Source organism: Pseudophryne corroboree, chromosome 6, assembly GCF_028390025.1.
Source record: "Pseudophryne corroboree isolate aPseCor3 chromosome 6, aPseCor3.hap2, whole genome shotgun sequence".
In the NCBI taxonomy this organism is placed as follows: Eukaryota; Metazoa; Chordata; class Amphibia; order Anura; family Myobatrachidae; genus Pseudophryne; species Pseudophryne corroboree.
In genome coordinates, this window is record NC_086449.1 from 91,286,420 (window position 1) to 91,309,976 (window position 23,557).

The 23,557-nt window shown below is 47.4% G+C and overlaps 1 pseudogene; it reads right to left on the bottom strand.

Annotated features, from left to right (window-relative positions):
* Positions 1-10,414: 10,414 nt before the first annotated feature.
* LOC134937622 (5S ribosomal RNA) lies at positions 10,415-10,532 on the bottom strand (annotated as a pseudogene).
* Between the last annotated feature and the right edge of the window lie 13,025 nt (positions 10,533-23,557).

Genomic DNA, 23,557 nt, shown 5'->3' on the forward strand with positions numbered 1-23,557 from the left:
AAACACTGGGGCAGATGTACTAAGGGGGTCATTCAGACCTGATCGCACACTAGGTTTTTTCGCTGCCCTGCGATCAGGTCATAACTGCTCATGCCTATGCACCTCAATGCGCAGGTGCGTCGCACGGGTACAAAGCGGATCATTGCTGAGCGATGGATTTAACGAAGAATCCATTCGCACAGCCGATCACAAGAAGATTGACAGGAAGAAGGCGTTTGTGGGTGGCAACTGACCGTTTTCTGGGAGTGTTTGGAAAAACGCAGGCGTGTCCAAGCGTTTGCAGGGCGAGTGTCTGATGTCAATTCCGGCCCCGGACAGGCTGAAGTGATCGCAGCGGCTGAGTAAGTCCTGGGCAACTCAGAAACTGCACAAAACTTTTTTGTACCGCTCGGCTGCACATGTGATCGCACACTTGCAAAGCTAAAACACACTCCCCTATAGGCGGCGACTATCTGATCGCAGCGTTGCAAAATATAGCTAGCAAGCAATCAGGTCTGAAATAGTCCCTAAGCCTTGTAGAGAGCAAAAATACCGGCCATTCAGCTCCTAACTGCCGTATTACAGGCTGTGGTTGAAAAATGAGTTAGTAGCTAGTTGCATACCACCCAACTGTCCTGATTTTGGAGGGACAGTCCAGTTTTTTTTTGTACTGTCCCGCTGTCCCACCTGCAGGTCGCAGTGTCCCGCGTTGGGCGGGGGGGCAGTTGTTAGACCCTCTCTCACCCGCTGCTAAGCAGAGCAGCGATGAATAGACAGAGCATGCGCACAGCGTCTGTTCACTGGGAGAGAGAGACAAGGGGCATGCCAGCAACTTACAGAGCGCTTGCCATGCCCCCCTCAGCTACGAAAAGGGGGGGGGGGGGGGGATTGACCTGCGATCACGGCACTTCCGCAAGGCCACGCCCCCTATTTTCAATTGCTTGCCGAAGTATGTGGTTGGTTGATTATCTCTCTCCATGGCTTAGATCTCACAGCCTGTAACATGGTAGCTAGGAGCTGATTGGCTGGTACTTTATCTCCATCCACTTTATCTTTCTCCAAAGCTTAGTAAATATGCTTCATAAGTCGCTGGTCATACTTGAGACAGAAAATGAATGCAGATTGTGAAAAGATGCGTAGAGTGAAAATCACAAGTTTAGACAGCAAAAAAAAATCTCTCAACTTACCCTTGTTCCCGACTCTGCACAGAGAGCCTAATTCATGGGTTGTTTTTTTTTATCAAAGCTTGAAGAGAGATAAATTACTAACCAATCAGCTCCTATCTGCTTTTTTCAGACAAAGCTTAGGAGCTGATTGGCTGGCACTTTATCTCACTCCAGTCTTTGTAAAAATCCCCCTTGATACTGGTTCACAAGCCACATCCCATCGTGTGAGTGTTTGCATTGCTTTGTAAAAACCTTGCTTCATGGAATAACTTGATACAGCACTATCTGCAGTTTATCAAGTATACAGGACAACATACTGGGGAGATAAGAACAATATAAATAGTAAATACACATATTGTGATTATCCGTTTTTATTACACGTATCAGCAGCTGCACATAATCAGACACTGCGATGCCTGATACTCTATGTGTTCCTGCATCACGATGGATGAAACAGTCGTGATAATGTGTGAGATAAAGAGTTCTTCCTCAGTCTGTGGGCTCTATTCATCATGAAACAATTGTGAGTCATGCATATGGGCCTGTGTCATGGCTAGTGTGTGTTAGATAGGTACTGTACACACTACACACAGAGACAGGACAGCAGAGACACACTACAGAATAGGTTTTATCACCAGGGGTTCTAAATTCCTCACATAGTTCTCCCACTTTAAACCCCTTCCCCCAGCACACAGAGTTTACACATCGTCCAATCCCCACCCTTCCAGCAGCTGCTTACTACTAACCAGATGGCCCGTGATGGTGGAGAGGTAAAGTCAACAGAGGGTGCAAAAAGTGTATTTATTTATTTTATTCATTTACAGATATTTAAATAGTGCACACATATTATGCAACACACACACGTGCGCTCTCACTGGGGTCATGGTACCGCCTAGATTGTAAGCTCCTTGGAGCAGGGTCCTCTTCCCTCACAGTCCTCTTCTCTTGCACTTTAATTACAGCTCTCTTGTACTCAGCGAATGTGTATGCCTGCGTTTCTTCTTGCTCTTGATCAGTGGCGCTGAGAAAGAGGGGGGAGAGGGTACAAATTACCTGGGCCTAGGCCTGATGGAGGAGCCCAGGTCCATGCCTTCTGTGATTAGACCAAGGCTCTCTACTGCCTTGTCAGGGAGGCATGCCATGCTCCTGTGAGTGGGTGCTTCTCATGTGCTAGACACCCCCCCCCCCAAAGAGGTGTGGCCATGCCCCCACATGCTGTGGTCACACCCCCTCCAGGGGTTGTGGGGGGCCCAGGAAGTTGTTGTACCGTGGCCCAGGATTTCTCTTAGCAGCCCTGCTCTTGACCGTTCATCTTTTGTAATAGCTGCCTGCCCCCAGTAGTACGCAGATTACTCCTTTACTTCCTGACATCTCAGCTGTAGTGTGTACTGAGAACTGTGCGGCTAATTGTTACCTGTGCTCTGTTTTAGGCTTTCAGCATACCTCCCAACTGTCCCGATTTTCGCGGGACAGTCCCGTTTTTTGGGGACTGTCCCGCTGTCCCACCCGCGGGCCACAGTGTCCCGCGGTGGGGGGGTCAGTTGGGAGGCTCTGTCAATCGCTGCTCTGCTTAGCAGAGCAGCGGTGAATAGACGCTGTGCGCATGCGCACAGCGTCTATTCAGTGGAGTCAGAGGGAGAGGGAGCATTCCAGCGGCTCACAGAGCGCTGGGCATGCCCCCTCAGTGACGAAAACGGGGGCATGGCTCGCGATCGCGGGTCCTCACGTGAAGCCACGCCTCTTTTTCATAGGCCACGCCCCCTGTTCGGGAGCGCGCGCGGCGAAGCCACGCGAGTGGCCCGCTCCACAAAACAGCAAAGTTGGGAGGTATGCTTTCAGTTACTGTAATGTTAAGTTCTGTATACCCTGCATTGTTCTAATGTGTGTCGTATGTACGGCGTTGTGAACCACTTGTGACACCTTATAAATAATAATAATAATAATAATAATAATGTCCACCAATGTCCTTATCTGTGCGGAGTTTCCTCCGGGTTCTCCGGTTTCATCACACAATACAAAAAGCAATATTGGTAGGTGAATTGGCCTGCTGGATCAGTCCCCATAATTTTATACACCTGCCACCTATGGTAGGGCAAATATGCCGGAATAATACACACAGTTAGACTTGAGCCACACACATTGCTTTACATTGAAGCGGAAAAACTGTTTTAAGGTCACTTCAGAACAACTGGTCTCCTCCAACTGATACTGGGGGGTCTCCCAAATTTTTGTGGAAAATGTAAATTTAGATACTGAGTCTTTACCATCCCAGATTTGCTTTGAATATTTATTATTTATTAAATTATTGACAGTTTCTTCTATAGAGCCAGCATATTCAGTTGTGCTTTACAACCGGGAACAACTAGAGATGAGCGGGTTAGGTACGTCAAGATCCGAACCCCCACGAACTTCACGTGTTTTACATGGGTCCGAGGCAGCCTCAGATGTTCCCGCCTTGCTCGGTTAACCCAAACGAGGCCGAACGTCATCATCCCGCTGTCGGATTCTCGCGAGATTCGTATTCCATATAAAGAATTGCGCGTCGTGCATTGTAGATTGAGCGGAGAGGACGTGGCTACGTTCTCTGCCTGAAAAGCTCAATATCTGTGCTCAGTGTGCTGCATTGTGGTGACCACCAGTATATTATAGTAGTACAGTACAGTAGGCCATTGCTGTATCTTGCAGCTCTGTGCCAGACTCAGTTCTAGTATCCTGATCAGTGCTCAATGGGGGTCATTCCGAGTTGTTCGCTCGCAAGCCGTTTTTAGCAGCTTTGCACACGCTAAGCCTACGCCTACTGGGAGTGAATCTTAGCTTCTTAAAATTGCGAACGAAAGATTCGCAATATTGCGAAAAGACATCTCTGTGCAGTTTCTGAGTAGCTCCAGACTTACTCGGCATCTGCGATCAGTTCAGAGCTTGTCGTTCCTGGTTTTACGTCACAAACACACCCAGCGTTCGCCCAGCCACTCCTCCGTTTCTCCAGCCACTCCCGCGTTTTTCCAAGAAACGGTAGCGTTTTTTCACACACACCCATAAAACGGCCTGTTTCCGCCCAGAAACACCCACTTCCTGTCAATCACATTACGATCACCAGAACGAAGAAAAAGCCGTGAGTAAAATACCTAACTTCATAGCAAATTTACTTGGCGCAGTCGCAGTGCGAACATTGCGCATGCGCACTAAGCGGAAAATCGCTGCGATGCGAAGAAATTTACCGAGCGAACAACTCGGAATGACCCCCAATATCTGCTGCATTGTTGTGTGACCAGTATATAGTAGTACAGTGCTGCATTGTGGTGACCACCAGTATATAGTAGTACAGTACAGTACAGTACAGTAGGCCATTGCTGTATCTTGCAGCTGTGTCACTTCTAGTATCCATATATGTGCTGCATTGTTGTGACCAGTATATAGTAGAACAGTGCAGCATTGTGGTGACACCAGTATATAGTAGTACAGTACAGTAGGCCATTGCTGTTCCTTGCTGCTCTGTGTCACTTCTAGTATCCTGATCAGTGCTCAATATCTGCTGCATTGTTGTGACCAGTATATAGTAGTACAGTGCAGCATTGTGGTGACCACCAATATATAGTAGTACAGTACAGTAGGCCATTGCTGTATCTTGCAGCTCTGTGTCACTTCTACTATCCATATCTGTGCTGCATTGTTGTGACCAATATATAGTAGTACAGTGCAGCATTGTGGTGACCACCAGTATATAGTAGTACAGTAGGCCATTGCTGTTTCTTGCAGCTCTGTGTCGCTTCTAGTATCCTGATCAGTGCTCAATATCTGCTGCATTGTTGTGACCAGTATATAGTAGTACAGTGCAGCATTGTGGTGACCACCAGTATATAGTAGTACAGTACAGAAGGCCATTGCTGTATCTTGCAGCTCTGTGTCACTTCTAGTATCCATATCTGTGCTGCATTGTTGTGACCAGTATATAGTAGTACAGTGCAGCACTGTGGTGACCACCAGTATATAGTAGTACAGTACAGTAGGCCATTGCTGTATCTTGCAGCTCTTTGTCACATCTAGTATCCACATCTGTGCTGCATTGTTGTGACCAGTATATAGTAGTACAGTGCAGCATTGTGCTGACCACCAGTATATAGTAGTACAGTACAGTAGGCCATTGCTATTGATATAATAATATTACTGGCATATAATTCCACACATTAAAAAATGGAGAACAAAAATGTGGAGGGTAAAATAGGGAAAGATCAAGATCCACTTCCACCTAGTGCTGAAGCTGCTGCCACTAGTCACGGCAGAGACGATTCAATGCCATCAACGTCATCTGCCAAGGCCGATGCCCAATGTCATAGTAGAGAGCATGTAAAATCCAAAAAACTAAATTTCAGTAAAATGACCCAAAAATCTAAGTTAAAAGCGTCTGAGGAGAAGCGTAAACTTGCCAATATGCCATTTACAACACGGAGTGGCAAGGAACGGTTGAGGCCCTGGCCTATGTTCATGGCTAGTGGTTCAGCTTCTCATGAGGATGGAAGCACTCATCCTCCCGCTAGAAAAATGAAAAGAGTTAAGCTGGCAAAAGCACAGCAAAGAACTGTGCGTTCTTCTAAATCACAAATCCCCAAGGAGAGTCCTATTGTGTTGGTTGTGATGCCTGACCTTCCCAACACTGGACGGGAAGAGGTGGCTCCTTCCACCATTTGCACTCCCCCTGCAAGTGCTGGAAGGAGCACCCACAGTCCAGTTCCTGATATTCAAATTGAAGATCTCACTGTTGAAGTACACCAGGATGAGGATATGGGTGTTGCTGGCGCTGAGGAGGAAATTGACAAGGAGGAATCTGATGGAGAGGTGGTTTGTTTAAGTCAGGCACCCGGGGAGACACCTGTTGTCCGTGGGATGTATAAGGCCATTGACATGCCTGGTCAAAATACCAGAAAAATCACCTCTTCGGTGTGGAATTATTTCAACAGAAATGTGGACAACTGGTGTCAAGCCATGTGTTGCCTTTGTCAAGATGTAATAAGTAGGGGCATAGGTGTGTGCAGGGGGGGTGCCTGGTGCGCACAGGCACCCCCTAATGTCTGGTACCCCGATCTCACATGCCTGATGCAGCGATCGCCGAGCAGGCTAATTACTGTTCCCTCTGCATTGCACCCTGTCAGGACTGCATTACTGACCGGACACCTGGGTTAATCAAGGGTGCCACTGCCACCGGCTTTCAAACTCCTGGCTCCACCTCCATGTACAAAAACAGCGTGATGTGATTACGTCATGCTGCTCGCACGCCCACCTGCCACATGCCCACCTCTCTCCTTCTATGCTATGCCAACGCCAGCCACTGATGAGGATCAGCATGCAGCCAGCGTTCCTCTTAGGAAGACAAATTCAGTACTGGCAGACAGCCGGCAGCAGCATTGACACGTGACTCGTTTTTCCAGCAGCAGCAGTACTAGTCTGCGACTGTCAGTGTCAGTGAGTGACTGCAGCCTGCATGGGAAAGAGAGGGGGAGCCAGACCAGGCTGAGGAGGAGCAGTGTAATTGCAGTGAGTGCCATCAGGGCTGTTTGTTTGGTGCACACCACAACATCTGACAATGTATCTGTCTTATTAGGAATGGTACAAAGGTGGATATTTTATATTGCGTTGACCGTCAATAGATAGTGCTAGACACACCCCTCCGGTGCACCCCCTAATAAAATGTGCTGTGCACGCCTATGAGTAGGGGTAAGGACGTTAACCACCTAGGAACATCCTCCCTTATACGTCACCTGGAGCGCATTCATCAGAAGTCATTGACATGTTCAAAAACTTAGGGTGACAGCGGAAGCAGTCCACTGACAACTAAATCCCTTCTTCCTCTTGTACCCAAGCTCCTGCAAACCACACCACCAACTCCCTCAGTGTCAATTTCCTCCTTAGACAGGAACGCCAATAGTCCTGCAGGCCATGTCACTGGCAAGTCTGACGAGTCCTCTCCTGACTGGGATTCCTCCGATGGATCCTTGAGTGTAACGCCTACTGCTGCTGGCGCTGCTGTTGTTGCTGCTGGGAGTCGATCATCATCCCAGAGGGGAAGTCGGAAGACCACTTGTACTACTTCCAGGAAGCAATTGATTGTCCAACAGTCCTTTGCGAGGAAGATGAAATATCACAGCAGTCATCCTGTTGCAAAGCGGATAACTCAGGCCTTGGCAGCTGTGTTGGTGTTAGACGTGCGTCCGGTATCCGCCGTTAGTTCACAGGGACTTAGAGAATTTCTTGAGGTAGTGTGTCCCCGGTACCAAATGCCATCTAGGTTCCACTTCTGTAGGCAGGCGATACCGAGAATGTACACAGACGTCAGAAAAAGAGTCACTGGTGTCCTAAAAAATGCAGTTCTACCCAATGTCCACTTAACCACGGACATGTGGACAAGTGGAGCAGGGCAGACTAAGGATGATATGACTGTGACAGCCCACTGGGTAGATGTATTGCCTCCTGCAGCAACAACAGCAGCGGCGGCACCAGTAGCAACATCTCGTAAACGCCAACTCGTTCCTAGGCAGGCTACGCTTTGTATCACCACTTTCCATAAGAGGTACACAGCTGACAACCTCTTACGGAAACTGAGGAACATCATCGCAGATTGGCTTACCCCAATTGGACTCTCCTGGGGATTTGTGACAACGGACAACGCCACCAATATTGTGCGGGCATTACATGTGGGCAAATTCCAGCACGTCCCAAGTTTTGCACATACAATGAATTTGGTGGTGCAGAATTTTTTTTTAAAACGACAGGGGCGTGCAAGAGATGCTGTCGGTGGCCCGAAGAATTGCCGACCACTTTCGGCATTCAGCCACCGCGTGTCGAAAACTGGAGCACCAGCAAACACTCCTGAACCTGCCCCGCCATCAGCTGAAGCAAGAGGTGGTAACGAGGTGGAATTCAACCCTCTATATGCTTCAGAGGATGGAGGAGCAGCAAAAGGCTATTCAAGCCTATACATCTGCCTACGATATAGGCAAAAGAGGGGGAATGCACCTGACTCAAGCGCAGTGGAGAATGATTTCAACGTTGTGCAAGGTTCTGCAACCCTTTGAACTTGCCATACGTGAAGTCAGTTCAGACATTGCCAGCCTGAGTCAGGTCATTCCCCTCATCAGGCTTTTGCAGAAGAAGCTGGAGAGATTGAAGGAGGAGCTAAAACGGAGGGATTCCGCTAGGCATGTGGGACTTGTGGATGGAGCCCTTCATTCGCTTAACCAGGATTCACGGGTGGTCAATCTGTTGAAATCAGAGCACTACATTTTGGCCACTGTGCGCGATTCTAGGTTTAAAGCCTACGTTGTATCTCTCTTTCCGGCAGACACAAGTCTGCAGATGTTCAAAGACCTGCTGGTGAGACACTTGTCAAGTCAAGCGGAATGTGACCCGCCAACAGCTCCTTCATTTTCTACCGCCACTGGAGCTGCCAGGAAAAGGATCAGATTTCCAAAACCACCCACTGGCGGTGATGCAGGGCAGTCAGGAGCGAAAACTGACATCTGGTCTGGACTGAAGGACCTGCCAACGATTACTGACATGTCGTCTACTGTCACTGCATATGATTCTGTCACCATTGAAAGAATGGTGGAGGATTATATGAGTGACAGCATTCAATTAGGCACGTCAGACAGTCCGTACGTATACTGGCAGGAAAAAGAGGCAATTTGGAGGCCCTTGCACAAACTGGCTTTATTTTACCTAAGTTGCCCCCCCTCCAGTGTGTACTCCGAAAGAGTGTTTAGTGCAGCCGGTCACCTTGTCAGCGATCGGCGTACGAAGTTACTTCCACAAAATGTGGAAAAGATGATGTTCATCAAAATTAATTATAATCAATTCCTCCGTGGAGACATTTACCAGCAATTGCCTCCAGAAAGTACACAGGGACCTGTGATGGTGGATTCCAGTCGGGACGAATTAATACTCTGTGAGGAGGGGGATGTACGCAGTGAAAGGGGTGAGGAATCGGAGGATGATGATGATGAGGTCTACATCCTGCCTCTGTAGAGCCAGTTTGAGCAAGGAGAGATTGATTGCTTCTTTTTTTGGTGGGGGCCCAAACCAACCAGTCATTTCAGCCACAGTCGTGTGGCAGACCCTGTCGCTGAAATGATGGGTTTGTTAAAGTGTGCATGTCCTGTTTATACAACATAAGGGTGGGTGGGAGGGCCCAAGGACAATTCCATCTTGCACCTCTATTTTTTTATTTATTTATCTTTGCATCATGTGATGTTTGGGGCCAATTTTTTTAAGTGCCATCCTGTCTGACACTGCAGTGCCACTCCTAGATGGGCCAGGTGTTTGTGCCGCCCACTTGGTTCGCTTAGCTTAGTCATCCAGCGACCCCGGTGCAAATTTTAGGACTAAAAATAATATTGTGAGGTGTGAGGTGTTCAGAATAGACTGGAAATGAGTGGAAATTATGGTTATTGAGGTTAATAATACTATAGGATCAAAATTATGATTTAAGCTGTTTTTGAGGGGTTTTTAAAAAAAAAAAACACCCGAATCCAACAAAAAATTTTTAAGGGAGGTTTTGCGAAAACGCATCAGAATCCAAAACATGGCCGCGGATCCGAATCCAGAACCAAAACACAAAACCCGAAAAATTTCCAGTCTCTAGAACAAACAGTAAAAAACAAGACTGGGTAATGACAGACAAACAGACAGATACAAAACAAAGGAAAAGAAAGAAGACTCTTTGTTGGTGCACTCTTAGGAAAAAAGGACATATGTCAATGTGTGTATATGAGAGAAGATAAAATATAACTTTTATTAGTACAATTAGAATATAGTCCCTCAATAGAAAGAAGAGGATAGATTAGTGAATACATTTACTGATGGATATCAGTGTAAAAAGCAGGCGGCAGCGGCGACGGAAAAATGTCCCACATATAAAGTCCTAAATTGGGATATTATGCGCAACCAGTGGTTCCACACTAACACAGATGTACTGTTTGTAGGAATGAGTAAGGTAACGTACCTAGCTATCCAACAATGTGTGGTAAGGAATGTTCATATAACCCACCAGGATAATTATAGGGAAAGATATAGTAACAGATTGGGATATTTTGTGCAACCAGTGGTTCCACACTAACACAGGTGTACTGTCTGTAAGAGTGAATAAGGTAACATCCCTAGCTATCCAACAATGTGTGGTAAGGAATGTTCATATAGACCACCAGGATGATTATGAGGGAGAGATATAGTAACAGAATGAATCTGCTGTCAATGTTAGACCAGAGTGTCCCTATATCTCCAGCCTTCTAAACCGAGTATTCCCAGGTGGTCTCCCACCTGGTACTGACACGGCCCTATACTGTATAGCTTCCAAGATCGGACGAGGTTGGGCACATGCAGTATGGTATGATAGTAGGTTGCAGGAATCTTAGATGCCTCCTCTCCAGAATCATTGATGAGAGTTCATGAAGAGATGGAGAGGAGAAGAATAGGAGCGGGATCTGCTGTTGGCGTTAGGCAGTGTGGTGAGCCTACCAGTTGAAAAACTGCCGTAGGTAACACTGGATCACCAATGAGAGTCCCTGAAAAGAAATGGAGATTATTTATTAATTGGCACCGTTGGTGGTAAAGGAGAAAGCAACACACACGTTTTGCCTCCTGGTTGGAGCTGGTACCAGTTAAACGGAATCCTCAACCGGATAGGTACACCTGTAAGTAGTGAGTTATCAATAAGCAGATGGTATTATATTCCCAAAAATTCCTGATGAGAGAATTAGAGCGAACACTGGATGTATGGTCACAGGGGCTTGAAGTCCCATTGGGACAAACTTGTGCAGGTGTTAATTTGTATAACAGGTAGGTGATTAAAGGTATATACCCAATGCCGAGATCATACAAAAAGGAATTATATCAGCAAAAATCTGTGAGATAAATGGTAGGCAATTGTTGCAGTGCCCACTGAGTCAAACAGCACCCCAATTCGAATCACCACCTGGTTTGTAGTATGATAGTGTTGCACTAGTATATGGATGTGTTACTGCTAGATCAGTCTTGTGCCTTGAAAAAGACTACTATTTACATGTGTCGAATACTGAGATTATTGTTAGGGCAAACAGTTGTAGGTGGAAGCCACCACAGAATGAACTGATACAAGGTATAATTACAGTGTATATACAAAATGTTTTACCTGTTGCAAAAACACACTAGAAATAGTGCTTTGACAGAGTATACATGAGAACACAGAAGAAGCCTTATTAAAGCAGCATTTGTGTGCTATGAACAGGATAGATGTATCACAAATGGTTCAGTATAGTCCCAAAATAAATCTGTGTTTAAAACAGTTAAATGGTTCTTGTAGGCAGGTGTGTAGTATCTTGTAATACCTGGGAAAGTAAAACTTACTATGGTGGCATGGAATATGGGCCCTCATTCCGAGTTGATCGCTCGCTAGCTGCTTTTAGCAGCAGTGCAAACGCTAAGCCGCTGGCTTCTTGGGCTGTCTTGCATGAACTGCACGTTTGAGATCTCCCCAGAGTGGATCAATGATATTGAGGTCAGGAGACTGAGATGGCCACTCCAGAACCTTCAATTTATTCTGCTGTAGCCAATGACAGGTCGACTTGGCCTGGTGTTTTGGATCATTGTCATGTTGGAACGTCCAAGTACGTCCCAGTACGTCCCAGTACATCCCATGCGCAGCTTCCGGGCTGATGAGTGCAAATTTTCCTCCAGTATTTTCTGATAACATGCTGCATTCATCTTGCCATCAATTTTGACCAAGTTTCCATTGCCTTTGTAGCTCACACATCCCCAAAACACCAGCGATCCACCTCCATGTTTCACAGTAGGAATGGTGTACCTTTCATCATAGGCCTTGTTGACTCCTCTCCAAATGTAACGTTTATGGTTGTGGCCAAAAAGTTCAATTTTGGTCTCATCACTCCAAATGACTTTGTTCCAGAAGTTTTGAGGCTTGTCTCAAAACATTGGCATTTGCGTAGTAATGGTTTTCTTCTGGCAACTCGACCATGCAGCCCATTTTTCTTCAAAATGCCTCCTTATTGTGCATCTTGAAACAACCACACCACTTTTTTCAGAGAGTCCTGTATTTCAGCTGAAGTTATTTGTGGATTTTTCTTTGCATCCCGAACAATTTTCCTGGCAGTTGTGGCTGAAATTTTTGTTGGTCTACCTGACCGTGATTTGGTTTCCACAGAATCCCTCATTTTCCACTTCTTAATTAGAGTTTGAACACTGCTGATTGGCATTCTCAATTGCTTGGATATCTTTTTATATCCCTTTCCTGTTTTATACAGTTCAATTACCTTTTCCCGCAGATCCTTTGACAATTCTTTGCTTTCCCCATGACTCAGAATCCAGACACGTCAGTGCAGCACTGGATGAAAGATACAAGGGTCTTTCAGGAGTCCAGAAACTCACTGACCTTTTATACACACACACTGATTACAAGCAAACAGATCACAGGTGAGGATGGTTACCTTTAGTAGCCATTCAAACCCGTTTGTGTCAATTTGTTTGCATGTTATCAGGCCAAAATCTCCAGGGTATGTAAACTTTTGATCAGGGTCATTTGGGTAGTTTCTGTTGTCATTATGATTTAAAAAAAAATAAACACAGTTGTTTGACAATAAATGGCTTCACCCAACCACTAACCATGAGTGAAAGAATCGTTTGTGAGTTATCATTCATATTCTCTGACAAATGGCCAGAAAATCACAATTTCTGCTAGGGTATGTAACTTATGAGCACAACTGTATGTCCTTTTTTCCTAAGAGTGCACCAATCAAGAGTCTTCTTTCTTTTCCTTTGTTTTGTATCTTCAAGCCATTACTGACTTTTGGTGCACCACCAGCAATCTGAATGTATTAGCAAATCAGGCATATAATTCGTGAACGCTGGTTTTATTTTATCATTTGTATTCAACCCTGACTGGTGCTGAGTCATCCCCCGTTTTTCAAATACCGTTATCACAGACTGAGCCACGCTCAGTTTCGGACTCCAGCACAGTTGTATTCCACTTCCTAGGGGCATCTGTTTCCCCACGTCCCTTACCTTCTAATTAAACTATAAGGTACAGCCTTTCTTAACAAATCATGAGCTCTTTCTCCTTGAAGGATGAACTTGTAAACAAACACAAAATATATGACACTGAAGGTGACCCCTTTGGGAGCATCTCAATGGAAGGTCATACGGACCTTAACTGGCATGATGACTTACATAAACTTAGAAATGCTCTGTATAGACGCACCAGAATCTCATGGGATATAACAACACTAAACAACTATGCCAAACAAAAGATCAGCCCTAGAGGCTTAAGGCCAAAAGTCTTTTTGGCTTTTCCTTTGGCTACCGACACTCTGAAAAAAGACTGGGAAACTGCACTATTAAAATGCTCCCAGGAGCTTATTCAGATTCTAATAAAACATGATAATCTTATTCTCGATCAATGCGAGAGAGCCATTGGAGAACTCTGTAAAAAACTAGAAACATGGGAGAAAGATGTGTCTTTTCAGACGGCATTTGAACACAACAGAAAAGAACTTGAACAATAAGAACAGACGATTGTAGACAGAAAACGTCAAAAATTCAGTAGAGATAGAAAGGACTTCTCTGAGGGTACTATAGTCAAGTGGAATAACCAATCACACTACAATGCCTTAAGAAAACCACAAGGGGATTACAGTTCTTCGGACATTGAGTCCTCGGCAGGTGAAAACACCCCACAAGATCTAGGGGATCACCATGACTCTCGTTACAGAGAAGATGACATCTTTGGAGAACATTCATTTTTAGGGAGAGGCAGAGGAACAGAGGCAGACACAGAACAAGAGGAAGAAAAGGAGAGGGCGCAAGAAACACAGAAAGGTGGGAAACACAAAGAACATCACAATATCCCATGAGATCCAACCGGAAATAAGGATCCCCCCAACAATGGTCAGCCTCCAAATAATCAACTTGTCTGATAAAACTCTGTCCGATGACCAACAAGGGGGTATATTTACTAAGGTCCCGATTTTGACCGAGATGGGGTTTTTTCTTCAAAGTGTCATCTCGGGAATTTACTAAACTCAAATCACGGCAGTGATGAGGGCATTCGTATTTTTTTGGAACTCAAATTGAAAAATTACGAATGAATACACCATTGGTCAAATACGCCTGTTATTTGGTAGAACTCGGTAATTTACTAAAAAGTGTAATTCACAAACACTGCCGGCAATAGCCAAACACTGCCGTGAAAAAATACAAATCGTAAAAAAGTGCTAAAATAAAACAGACCTGCTTTTTTTTACCGTGTTCTGATAGGCATGCACGGATCCATGAGATCCGTGCATGTTTATCAGTGGTAAGGGGTGGGAAAGTGCTAAATTTGTTGAAAAAAAATGCGTGGGGTCCCCCCTCCTAAACAAAACCAGCCTCGGGCTCTTTGAGCCAGTCCTGGTTGAAAAAATATGGGGGGAAAAATGACAGGGGTTCCCCCATATTTAATCAACCAGCACCGGGCTCTGCGCCTGGTCCTGGTTCCAAAAATACGGGGGACAAAAAGCGTAGGGGTCCCCCGTATTTTTGAAACCAGCACCGGTCTCCACTAGCCAGGTACATAATGCCACAGCCGGGGCACACTTTTATATTGGTCCCTGCGGCCCTGGCATTACATACCCAACTAGTCACCCCTGGCCGGGGTACCCTGGAGGAGTGGGAACCCCTTAAATCAAGGGGTCCCCCCCTCCAGCCACCCAAGGGCCAGGGGTGAAGCCCGAGGCTGTCCCCCCCATCCAAGGGCGGCAGATGGGGGGCTGATAGCCTTTTTGTCAAAATGTGAATATTGTTTTTAGTAGCAGTACTACAAGTCCCAGCAAGCTGGTACTTGGAGAACCACAAGTACCAGCATGCGGAGGAAAACCAGGCCCGCTGGTACCTGTAGTACTACTACTAAAAAAATACCCCAATAAAAACAGGACACACACACCTTGAAAGTAAAAGTTTATTACATACATGCACACCTCCAAACATACATACTTACCTATGTTCACACGAGGGTCGGTAGAATCCATGGGGTACCTGTGGGAAAAATTATACTCACATAATCCAGTGTAGATCGGTCCTCTTCTGTTCTTTTTGTAATCCACGTACTTTGCAAAATAAAAAAACGGACACCCGACCACGCACTGAAAGGGGCCCCATGTTTTCACATGGGACCCCTTTCCCCGACTGCCAGGAACCCCCCCTGACCTCTGTCTAAGAGGGTTCCTTCAGCCAATCAGGGAGCGCCACGTCGTGGCACCCTCCTGATTGGCTGTGTGCTCCTGTAGTGTCTGTCAGGCAGCACACGGCAGTGATACAATGTAGCGCCTATGCGCTCCATTGTAACCAATGGTGGGAACTTTGTGGTCAGCGGTTGACCGAAAGTAACCTCACCGCTGACCACAAAGTTCCCACCATATCTGTTATGAGCCACGGCTGTGGCTCATTCCTGTTTTGCATTTTTGTTAGGTATTTCATGTTTATTAGTTGTCTTGCATGCCAGGATTTCCTGTTGCTCTGTTTTAGTATGCTCTTGTCTGCTGCCGCTGGTTAGTCTGTGTAATTGCAGCTTGTTCCATGTGTTCAGCCTCACCTGGCTGCTGATTGCATTTTGTCAGTTGGAATCATGCAGTGGGCCAGCTGCTCTGGATTGTTTAATTAGGACTCTCTGTTAAAAGCACTCCCAGGACTCCTCACAGACGCCGGTGATAGCTTCCTGTTTGTCTGATTCTGCTGCTGAGAGAGTTCCCAGTCCCGGTCTGTTCGTTTGTTCCTGTTCTCAGTGATCCTGTACTCGGAAGTTACCATCTGTTCCTGGAGTCTGATCGAGCACCTTTAACATCTGGTGGTGTTCGTGAGTCGCGGCGCAGCCGTGTGTTGCGGCTTGTCCGCTATTATTTATTATTTTGTTTATATTGTGTTCTGGAGCTTTGCGGAGGATTCCGCTTCCACAAGATCCACTCTGGTGTCCAGCGGTGCCGGATAGGAGTGTCGGATCAGTGGATCTTTGGTTGTCCTTTTCCCTGGCGGCTAGTCCGCACATACCTTTTGATTTAGTTAAGTTAGCTTGTAACCCCTGGCTTGGTTGCTTAGTCAGAGGGCCCCTTGTTATCACCCTGTCTCGGACTTCCCCTTGTCTCCCATTAAGACCTGCGGGGGCATCGGGGTTGGGCAGACATAATCCGCCCTTCGAACGCGGCTGCCATGGGCTCAAGCAACCATAGTCTCGCAGGGGATTTCTGATAACACGGGCGAGACAACGGAGTTAGGGTGCCAGGGGTTACTAGGCTTTCCAGCTCCCACAACCTGTATTTCATTCCTGTACTCAGATCTCTGCCATAAGATCTTCTCCAGTCTGGAGTACAGGAATCGTAACATTATCACCGGCCATACCACAAAAAAGAAATAAAACTTTTTTTTCTTTTTTGGCCCAGTCCAGTGTCTAGTCTAGAATCCAGTCCTGTCTAGAATTCAGTGTGCAGAATCCAATCCGGTGTTTAGAATCCAGTCCTGTATAGAATTCAGTGTGCAGACTCCAGTCCGGTGTTTAGAATCCAGTCCGGTGTTTAGAATCCAGTCCGGAGTTTAGAATCCAGTCCGGAGTTTAGAATCCAGTCCGGAGTTTAGAATCCAGTCCGGAGTTTAGAATCCAGTCCGGAGTTTAGAATCCAGTCCGGAGTTTAGAATCCAGTCCGGTGTTTAAAAAAAAAAAAAAAAAATACAAAAAAAAAGTCTTGATTTGTTTAGCAAAATTTAGTCTTGCCTTGCCTTGCCTTGCCTTGCCTTGCCTTGCCTAGCCTTGCCTAGCCTTGTCTTGCCTTGTCTTGTCTTGTCTAGTTTTAAATCCTCCTATGTCTACTATGCAAGCCCTGCAGGCATCTCTCGCAGCCCTGAACTCTGTATTCAGTGCTTTGAGACCAGAGCGACTAGAAGCTTTTCAGCAATCCCTAAAGCAACTGCAAAACCTTCTGACTAAAATCTTGCTTATTTTGCCAGAAGTCGTTGAGAGTACATCTATCTCTAAAGAGACTCTTGTTCACAGTATGGTGACAAGAGAATCCTCTGGTTTAATTGAAGAGAAAAAGTTTAAAAGTTTTCTGCGGCCCAGGCTCTCAGAAGAGGAGCGTCTGCGTCGCAGAAACTTAAACTTATGCCTATATTGTGGGGGTTTAGGCCATTATCTGCAGACCTGTGAGTTGCGCAAGCCAAAGTGTGGTGACGAGTCTTGCCCTCTGTCCAAGTTGAGTCATGATACAAGACCTACTCCTGTCTCTACTGTGGCAGAGGTACTTGTCACACAACCCACACAAAAAAGCTCTCTGTCCTATAATTGGGGTCCTTGGGCAAGGGAGCCCCATTATAGATTCAGGAATCAAAAGAGAATGTTTCTCTCCTCTCTTGAGGTTCCTGTGGAAGCGGAGTTGCAAGTTCCTGGAGTGGTGCCCGTAGCCCAGGGTCCTGGAGTGGTGCCCGTAGCCCAAGGTCCTGGAGTGGTGCCCGTAGCCCAGGGTCCTGGAGTGGTGCCCGTAGCCCAGGGTCCTGGAGTGGTGCCCGTAGCCCAGGGTCCTGGAGTGGTGCCCGTAGCCCAGGGTCCTGGAGTGGTGCCCGTAGCCCAGGGTCCTGGAGTGGTGCCCGTAGCCCAGGGTCCTGGAGTGGTGCCCGTAGCCCAGGGTCCTGGAGTGGTGCCCGTAGCCCAGGGTCCTGGAGTGGTGCCCGTAGCCCAGGGTGCTGGAGCGGTACCCGTAGCCCAGGGTGCTGGAGCGGTACCCGATGCCCAGAGTGCTGGAGCGGTACCCGATGCCCAGAGTGCTGGAGCGGTACCCGATGCCCAGAGTGCTGGAGCGGTACCCGATGCCCAGAGTGCTGGAGCGGTACCCGATGCCCAGAGTGCTGGAGCGGTACCCGATGCCCAGAGTGCTGGAGCGGTACCCGATGCCCAGAGTGCTGGAGCGGTACCCGATGCCCAGAGTGCTGGAGCGGTACCCGATGCCCAGAGTGCTGGAGCGGTACCCGATGCCCAGAGTGCTGGAGCGGTACCCGATGCCCAGAGTGCTGGAGCGGTACCCGATACCCAAGCTTATAGAGGGAAATCAAATATTGTAGCTCAGGTTTCCATACCAGAAGGGGTCTCAGAAGCTGTTACCCCAGGTAGGGACTTGAGGAGCGCAACCCCAGAAAGGGTATCTAAAACCATAGTTCTTGAAGGGAACTCGAGAAGCAAAACCCCAGAAGGGATCTTTGAAGTAATATCCCCAAGTGGGGTCTCGAGAGACGCAGCCCCAAAGAAGGGTCTAGAAGTCGCTTCCCCAGGAAAGAACTTAAGAAGCATAGCATTAGTGGAGGATCTGAACGTTATTGCTTCAGCAAAAGTCCCGGAAGTCATAGTCACGGAAGAACTTTCGATAATTATCGACTCAGAGAGGGAGGCCGGTGGCCCGATCCCAGTCAGGGAGGCCAACGGCCCGGTCCCAGTAAAAGAATCCGAGGTGCTGACCCCAGCGGGGTTCCCGGAGGCCACTGCCCCAGCGGGGTTCCCGGAGGCCACTGCCCCAGCGGGGTTCCCGGAGGCCACTGCCCTAGCGGGGTTCCCGGAGGCCACTGCCCCAGCGGGGTTCCCGGAGGCCACTGCCCCGGGTGGGGTTCAGGAGGCCACTGCCCCGGGTGGGGTTCAGGAAGTCACTGCCCCGGGTGGGGTTCAGAAAGTCACTGCCCCGGGTGGGGTTCAGAAAGTCACTGCCCCGGGTGGGGTTCAGAAAGTCACTGCCCCGGGTGGGGTTCAGGAAGTCACTGCCCCGGGTGGGGTTCAGAAAGTCACTGCCCCGGGTGGGGTTCAGGAAGTCACTGCCCCGGGTGGGGTTCAGAAAGTCACTGCCCCGGGTGGGGTTCAGAAAGTCACTGCCCCGGGTGGGGTTCAGAAAGTCACTGCCCCGGGTGGGGTTCAGAAAGTCACTGCCCCGGGTGGGGTTCAGAAAGTCACTGCCCCGGGTGGGGTTCAGAAAGTCACTGCCCCGGGTGGGGTTCAGAAAGTCACTGCCCCGGGTGGGGTTCAGAAAGTCACTGCCCCGTGTGGGGTTCAGAAAGTCACTGCCCCGGGTGGGGTTCAGAAAGTCTCAGCCCCGGGTGGGGTTCAGAGAGTCTCAGCCTCGAGTAAGGTCAATAGTGACCAGGTCCTAGCAAAGCACTCCAGTCAGTCAGATGAAAAGGAAACAGATCCTGACTCTGATATTTCAACATCCATAACCTTTGATGGGGACTTCGCCCAATTTATGGCGCTTTTCAAACACTATTACACTATTATGTTGTCTAGACCATTTCTGGGCATCACTTCAGAAAACCTTGGGCTCTATCTGATTTATTCTTTTAGAGGAGAGCCTTCTGAGTGGGCAACCAGCCTAATGAAAGCTGAAGATCCCATTCTTCAGGATCCCCAAGCATTCTGTGATGCAATTGTTAAAAGATACGGTTTCAAAGAAATTGGTTCAGGTTCCTCTAAGTCACCCGTCTTGTCTGCTGAGAGTCCACCAAATACTGTAAACTCGGCACAAGAGTCCCAGCCCGTTGCTTTGACTGCAGGATGTGCTTTTCTGACTTCTTCTTCTAATAATAGTACTTTACCAGAAAGTTCAGCTCCCAAGGGTAAGAGACCTGTCTCTGATTTGAACGCAGCCTTGCTGGGTGGTACCATCAGTTCAGACAATGTTTGGGGAATTACCTTGGTCAGACCTAAAGAGCTTTGTAAAAAGAAGAAGAAGAAAAAGAAATAATTTTTGACTCTTGCCTTGATAAAAAAAAAAAAGAGAGATTTTTTTTTTTTCTCCTTGTCTTGTGTCCAGTGGCCACCATCAAGGGGAGGGCACTGTTACAAGTTGTTGCTACAGCTTGTTTTTTGTTTTCTGGTCTGTTAGACCAATGTGTCAGGTTTTTTTTTTTGTATCCCTTGTTCTGGATAGTCTGAATTTTGGGGTCTTTTGACCCCTCTTCAAGGGGGGGGTAATGTTATGAGCCACGGCTGTGGCTCATTCCTGTTTTGCATTTTTGTTAGGTATTTCATGTTTATTAGTTGTCTTGCATGCCAGGATTTCCTGTTGCTCTGTTTTAGTATGCTCTTGTCTGCTGCCGCTGGTTAGTCTGTGTAATTGCAGCTTGTTCCATGTGTTCAGCCTCACCTGGCTGCTGATTGCATTTTGTCAGTTGGAATCATGCAGTGGGCCAGCTGCTCTGGATTGTTTAATTAGGACTCTCTGTTAAAAGCACTCCCAGGACTCCTCACAGACGCCGGTGATAGCTTCCTGTTTGTCTGATTCTGCTGCTGAGAGAGTTCCCAGTCCCGGTCTGTTCGTTTGTTCCTGTTCTCAGTGATCCTGTACTCGGAAGTTACCATCTGTTCCTGGAGTCTGATCGAGCACCTTTAACATCTGGTGGTGTTCGTGAGTCGCGGCGCAGCCGTGTGTTGCGGCTTGTCCGCTATTATTTATTATTTTGTTTATATTGTGTTCTGGAGCTTTGCGGAGGATTCCGCTTCCACAAGATCCACTCTGGTGTCCAGCGGTGCCGGATAGGAGTGTCGGATCAGTGGATCTTTGGTTGTCCTTTTCCCTGGCGGCTAGTCCGCACATACCTTTTGATTTAGTTAAGTTAGCTTGTAACCCCTGGCTTGGTTGCTTAGTCAGAGGGCCCCTTGTTATCACCCTGTCTCGGACTTCCCCTTGTCTCCCATTAAGACCTGCGGGGGCATCGGGGTTGGGCAGACATAATCCGCCCTTCGAACGCGGCTGCCATGGGCTCAAGCAACCATAGTCTCGCAGGGGATTTCTGATAACACGGGCGAGACAACGGAGTTAGGGTGCCAGGGGTTACTAGGCTTTCCAGCTCCCACAACCTGTATTTCATTCCTGTACTCAGATCTCTGCCATAAGATCTTCTCCAGTCTGGAGTACAGGAATCGTAACAATATCTGCAGATATACGCAACTAAGATCTCTGTATTATCTGACTATTATGTAGTAATATTTTTCACTCGGTGTGCATTAGGGAAAACATAGTTTTTTCCTACACAGAATTACCCCTCCCTTTTAGCACCTGAGTGACATTACAATCTGATTGAGCAGCTTTCCATTTTGTGCATTGTATTTAGAGAGGCATGGATGGGTCAGCATTAGGAGGGATTGCTGACTCCAGAGTGCCATAGGGGAAGCCAGGGGTATCCCCAGGTAAGCTGGCTCTCAGATGCTGTAGGAGCCATTACCATGTGGCCTTACACTGGGAATTTAACCCAGACATATTTGTAATTATTTATGGGGTGGGTGTGGGGTGCGGTGGCCCCTGTGTCGGTATGGCTGGGCTGCTTCAGGTCAGCACACCCTAACACTTTATTAACACTTATGATTTCCCCTATCACTTTGTATATATTATTTTAATCACACCACTTACATAGCACTTCTGTGCTTCTTATTAACCCCTATTAATTCTCACCTGTGTGCTGACCTGGGGTGGCCGACCTGTGCCGACATCGTGGGGTCCTGCACCCCGGACCCATACCTAGTATTAGGGACCCCCAGTGACGGAGAAGCCTTGTCGATCGGCCTGGGGGCTTAACCCTATATCTGCAGATATACGCAACTAAGATCTCCGTATTATCTGACTATTATGTAGTAATATTTTTCACTCGGTGTGCATTAGGGAAAACATAGTTTTTTCCTACACAGAATTACCCCTCCCTTTTAGCACCTGAGTGACATTACAATCTGATTGAGCAGCTTTCCATTTTGTGCATTGTATTTAGAGAGGCATGGATGGGTCAGCATTAGGAGGGATTGCTGACTCCAGAGTGCCATAGGGGAAGCCAGGGGTATCCCCAGGTAAGCTGGCTCTCAGATGCTGTAGGAGCCATTACCATGTGGCCTTACACTGGGAATTTAACCCAGACATATTTGTAATTATTTATGGGGTGGGTGTGGGGTGCGGTGGCCCCTGTGTCGGTATGGCTGGGCTGCTTCAGGTCGGCACACCCTAACACTTTATTAACACTTATGATTTCCCCTATCACTTTGTATATATTATTTTAATCACACCACTTACATAGCACTTCTGTGCTTCTTATTAACCCCTATTCTCACCTGTGTGCTGACCTGGGGTGGCCGACCTGTGCCGACATCGTGGGGTCCTGCACCCCGGACCCATACCTAGTATTAGGGACCCCCAGTGACGGAGAAGCCTTGTCGATCGGCCTGGGGGCTTAACCCTATATCTGCAGAGATACGCAACTAAGATCTCCGTATTATCTGACTATTATGTAGTAATATTTTTCACTCGGTGTGCATTAGGGAAAACATAGTTTTTTCCTACACAGAATTACCCCTCCCTTTTAGCACCTGAGTGACATTACAATCTGATTGAGCAGCTTTCCATTTTGTGCATTGTATTTAGAGAGGCATGGATGGGTCAGCATTAGGAGGGATTGCTGACTCCAGAAAGCCATAGGGGAAGCCAGGGGTATCCCCAGGTAAGCTGGCTCTCAGATGCTGTAGGAGCCATTACCATGTGGCCTTACACTGGGAAGTTAACCCAGACATATTTGTAATTATTTATGGGGTGGGTGTGGGGTGCGGTGGCCCCTGTGTCGGTATGGCTTGGCTGCTTCAGGTCGGCACACCCTAACACTTTATTAACACTTATGATTTCCCCTATCACTTTGTATATATTATTTTAATCACACCACTTACGTAGCACTTCTGTGCTTCTTATTAACCCCTATTAATTCTCACCTGTGTGCTGACCTGGGGTGGCCGACCTGTGCCGACATCGTGGGGTCCTGCACCCCGGACCCATACCTAGTATTAGGGACCCCCAGTGACGGAGAAGCCTTGTCGATCGGCCTGGGGGCTTAACCCTATATCTGCAGATATACGCAACTAAGATCTCCGTATTATCTGACTATTATGTAGTAATATTTTTCACTCGGTGTGCATTAGGGAAAACATAGTTTTTTCCTACACAGAATTACCCCTCCCTTTTAGCACCTGAGTGACATTACAATCTGATTGAGCAGCTTTCCATTTTGTGCATTGTATTTAGAGAGGCATGGATGGGTCAGCATTAGGAGGGATTGCTGACTCCAGAAAGCCATAGGGGAAGCCAGGGGTATCCCCAGGTAAGCTGGCTCTCAGATGCTGTAGGAGCCATTACCATGTGGCCTTACACTAGGAAGTTAACCCAGACATATTTGTAATTATTTATGGGGTGGGTGTGGGGTGCGGTGGCCCCTGTGTCGGTATGGCTGGGCTGCTTCAGGTCGGCACACCCTAACACTTTATTAACACTTATGATTTCCCCTATCACTTTGTATATATTATTTTAATCACACCACTTACGTAGCACTTCTGTGCTTCTTATAAACCCCTA